Consider the following 5,141-nt stretch of genomic DNA (forward strand, 5'->3'; position numbering starts at 1 on the left):
CTAATTAAAAGAGGACATTTTAACCAATATATTTATCAGATAATACGTTGAACCGACACCAATTACGGCTAAATTCGATTTATTAGAAGCGGCGGTATGAAATGTGATTTGAATAAGAATCATTAGTTTGTGTGACACAAAGAGGTGATCAAACATTGTCATGTATTATGTGCTTGCTTCTCCACTAACCAATTGTACAGAACTCTCTCTCAGATTCACTTCTCTTGAGGTTAGAAGATGGCTGGGACTCTGGAGTTCCTCATATAAATCTTCCTTATTGTTTCAAGCAGATTGAGCAACAGACAATAGTCAAGAATGAAAAAACAAATCCCACTAAAAACCTTCATCTTGCTTGCACTGACAGATGACATTTAACTGAAAACTTTGCCTTTTATCTTTCTATTTCTTTCCTACACGTTAAGTGTATCTGGAAACCTAACCATTATCACTCTTACTCTGATGGATTCTCACCTTAAAACACCTATGTATATTTTCCTTCAAAATTTATCCTTCTTAGAAATTTCATTCACAGCTGCTTGTGTTCCCAGATTCTTGAATAGTATAACATCGTCCGGGGACGAGTCCATTATCTATAATGCCTGTGCCAGTCAACTGGTGTTTACAGACCTCTTTGTGGTAACAGCATGTTTTCTCCTGGCCACCATGTCCTATGATCGCTGTGTGGCTATCTGCAAACCACTGCATTACACGACCATCATGAACAGCAGAGTCTGCAAGAACTTCATCCTCTTCTGTTGGGTAGCAGCACTGATCATCATTCTCCCACCAGTTAGTCTGGATTTGGGCCTGGAATTCTGCTATTCGAACTGATCATTTTTGCTGTGATGCATCTCCTATCCTGAAGATCACTTGCTCGCACACATGGTTGATGGAACAGATGGTTACAGTGTGTACTGTGTTGACCTTTATCATCACTCTCATGTGTCTGGTTCTTTCCTACATTTTTATCATCAGGACTATTCTAAGGTTTCCCTCTGCCCAGCAAAGGAAAAAGGCCTTTTCCACTTGTTCTTCCCACATGATTGTTGTCTCTGTTACTTACAGTACCTGCATCTTCATTTATGTCAAAATTTCAGCCAAGGATGAGGTAGCTATTAATAAATGGACTTCACTCCTTATTACTTCTATTTCACCAGTGTTGAATCCCTTTATTTACACACTGAGAAACAAGCAAGTGAAGCAAGCTTTTCCTGACTCAATTAAGAAAATTGTATTCCTCTTAAAGATGTAAAAGAAAACGGAGTCATATGGTATTTGACCTTCTCCCTCTGACTTATTTCACTTTGCATTATACCCTCAATGTCCATCCATGTTGTCACAAATGGCTGGATTTCATCCTTTCTTATGGCTGAGTAGTATTCCATTGTGTATATATACCACATCTTCTTTATCCATTCGTCCCTTGATGGGCACTTAGGTTGCTTCCAAGTCTTGGCTATTGTGAATAACGCTGCAATGAACACAGGGGTGCATGTACCTTTGCAAATTGGTGTTTTCAAGTTCTTTGGATAAATACCCAACAGTGGAATAGCTGGATCATATGGTAGTTCTCTCCTTGCTTTTTTGAGGAATCTCCATACTGTTTTCCATAGTGGCTGCACCAGTTTGCACTCCCACCAGCAGTGTATGAGAGTTCCCTTCTCTTCACATCCTCTCCAAATACCATATGATTTCCTTGTCCCATTTGTTTTGGACTGCCAATTCAGTTTGGTTGTTCTGTCTTATGATTCTTCTAGTTTTCTCTTTGTTTATCATATGTGGTTTTGCTTTGATTATTTGTTTAGTGGTTACTTTGAGGTTTGGGCAAAAAATCTTGTGTATGAGATAGTCCATTATCTGATAGCCTCCTATTTCCTTATACTAAGTCAATTCAGTCACTTTCCTCTTCCCCTTCTAAGTTGCTCTTGTTATACCTTATTCTATCTTGTGTTGTGGCTGTGTGTTTACAGTGATGAGGTTAAATTTATTTTTGGTGAATTTCTTCCTTTGATCTTTGAGTTTAGTATTTAAGTGGTTGCTAACCTATTCCGGTAAAGATCTACTATTTCTCTGATTTTGTCTACCTACTTTTCTCCTTCCTCCAAGCTTTGTGTTCCCTTTCTCTTCTTTTTTTCAGGCCTGAGGGCCTTCTTGAATATTTCTTGTAATGGGGGTCTCGTGGCCATGAACTCCCTTAGCTTTTGTTTATCTGGGAGTGTTACTATTTCTCCATCATATTTGAAGGATATTTTTGCTGGATAGAGTATTCTTGGCTGAAAGTTTTTGTCTTTTAGTATTTTGAATATATCATTCCAGTCTCTTCTAGCCTGAAAAGTTTCTGTTGAGAAATCCGCTGAGAGCCTGATAGGAGTTCCTTTGTACGTTATTTTTTGTTTTTGTCTAGCTGCCCTTAATATTGTTTCTTTGTCGTTGACCCTGGCTAGCCTTACCACTAGGTGTCCTGGTGAAGGCCTTTGTCTGTTAATATATATAGGTGTCCTGTTGGCTTCGCTTACTGGTATTTCCTGCTCCTTCCCCAGATTTGGGAAATTTTCAGCTATTATTTCCTTGAATAGGCTCTCTGTTCCTCTTTCCCTCTCCTCTCCCTCAGGAATACCTATAATTCTTATGTTACATTTTCTAATAGAGTCAGATATTTCTTGGAGTCTTTCTTCATTTCTTTTTAGTCTTAGTTCTCTCTCTTCTTCCATCTGGAGTATATCTGTATTCCTATCCTCTAAAGTACTAATTCTTTCCTCCATATTGTCAGCTCTGTTCTTTAAAGATTCCAGATTCTCCTTTATCTCCTCCATCATGTTCTTCATCTCCATCAGCACTGATTGGTTTTTCTTTATGATTTCAATCTCTTTTGTGAAGAAACTCCTAATCTCATTGAATTGTTTGTCTGTGTTGTCTCGTATTTCGTTGAGTGTTTTTATGATAGCTATTTTGAAATCTCTGTCATTTAGATTATGGATTTCTGTGTCTTCGGGGTTGATTTCTGGGTGCTTGTCATTTTGTTTCTGGTCTGGTGATTTCATATATTTTTGCATTGTGGTTCCTGTGTTGGTTTTGATTTTCCTCATCCTGGAAGTCTCTGGTTGCAATTTCCACCTGCCGCCACTGTCTGGTGGTAAAGGGCTGTGTAGTCTAAGCCCCCTGCGCGCTGCCCTCGACCCGGCCTATAAAAATATCCGTATGTGATCCACCTTCCCTTTCCTCATCTACCAGCCAGATCCTGCGTTTAAATGACTTTGTAAGCTTGACGTTGATGATGAATGAGCTTAGTTTTCAGTCTCAGCTGCAGTCTTCACTGAAAGGACAGGCAGTCACAGCAAGCTTGGTAATGTTCTCCTCTGCCCCAGGCCCAGGCAGTTGTCACCAGATTTGACAGGTAAAGTATCACAGAACTATCCTTGCCACTTAGTAAGGGGGCCATATTCACAGTTAGCTCTAATTTGGCTACATGGGTGAAATTATGACCCATCATAAAGTATCATTAGAAGTACATGTTGTTAAATTTAATAGTATGGATATTGTGTCTTGACTATCGGCATCCTCCTCCTCAGATAACCATAAATTCAAATCTGATGCAGCACAACCATATGAGGGAAATAATATTAAAAACAATATGTACAAAGTTGTAAAGTTACAATATCACCCACGCCTCTTTCACATCTCTTGGTCCTATAAACATTTCCAGTGAAGGGCCTATATTACTTCCTCTCATATTTTGTGAGAAGGCAATTATTTAAATAAAATTCTAGCCCTTCAATGTTCATCAACCACTTCTTTTGAATAATCAGTGTTTAAATTGCCCCTTCCAATTTTCAATGAGTCCACTGCAATGAGGGTATTATAGAATATAATACGTTTATTTAATATTTTGTTTTTCTTGACCCTTTATGTACATTGGTAGCAGTAAAGTATGTAACTTTATCAGAAGAAATATATTCAAGATACCCATCAGGGTTTGTGTAAGTGGATGTTAATCCCTTGGCCGATATCTTTCAGATTCTGTAAGCTTAACTGAGGGAGTAAATGTAGCCTCCTATACAAAAATTTGCCGTTCTAAACCACAATCCTCATTATATTTGAATTCTTACAGGCTAAGACAAATCGAACAAATGTAAATGAGCATTTTAAGATGTACATGTGGGGCTAAAGGGTCTTTCTCACAGTCTAGAATTAATATTTCACTGTTGTTTAGTGATATCCTAATAATTGATCTTTTTTTCGTATTATTCTTCAAAAGCTCTCTAAACAACTTTTATCCAATTTATCCAAATGATCACTTCTAACCCTATCTTTTCACTTCTTCCCTTTCACTGACTTCTCTTTTGAATAACATATACCTTTTTTTTCCATCATGGATATTTTTATCCCATGAGATAACTGAGATAGTGTTGGAGTACAGTTTCCTGAATGTTTTTTTTTTTTTTTTAATGAGGAAGCTCAGCCCTGAGCTAACATCTGTCGCCAATCCTCCTCTTTTTGCTGAGGAAGACTGGTCCTGGGCTAACATCCGTGCCCATCTTCCTCTACTTTATATGGGGTGCTGCCACAGCATGGCTAGACAAGTGGTGTGTCAGTGCGCACCTGGGATCTGAACACCGGGCTGCTGCAGCGGAGCATGCTCGCACTTAACCGCTATGCCATCGGCCGGCACCTGAATGCTCTTTTACCTTTCTCAGAATAAATGGATAAAAAGTGCCCAAGATTGAGAACCTCATCTGTTACAGCACCTGCAATGGCCTGAATTAACAATATTAACTTAAGTCTGTCTTTCTTATAAGTTCTATCTAAGGTTGTCCACATTTATAATACCCACACATCAAAAGGAATATTTCAATTGTAGGTCAAGGAGGGAATGAGTGAGACTCCTTAGGGTGAGTTTCTATGACCTCTGCCTTTACCCACTAGAATAAGGCCATCAGTATCACATCTGGCAGTGTCTGCTCACAAACCTTTGCGGTCACTTGAGTCATTAATCTAAATAATTCCTTCTATACAGTAGTACCTATAATTAATAAAGTGCTCCCTTTTTATTTATTCCAAGAATCTGTGCTAGTAAAGATTCATTAAGCTTTTGCTGTTGTTTCTCTGTAAAATATTGCAGGTTTAAAAAAAATAACTTTGGA

General features: G+C 38.4%; 1 pseudogene; it reads left to right on the forward strand.

The window, feature by feature from the left end:
• Nucleotides 1-315: 315 nt before the first annotated feature.
• On the forward strand, nucleotides 316-1,252 carry LOC131415965 (olfactory receptor 6C2-like; annotated as a pseudogene).
• Nucleotides 1,253-5,141: the final 3,889 nt, after the last annotated feature.

Source organism: Diceros bicornis, chromosome 17, assembly GCF_020826845.1.
Source record: "Diceros bicornis minor isolate mBicDic1 chromosome 17, mDicBic1.mat.cur, whole genome shotgun sequence".
Classification (NCBI taxonomy): Eukaryota; Metazoa; Chordata; class Mammalia; order Perissodactyla; family Rhinocerotidae; genus Diceros; species Diceros bicornis.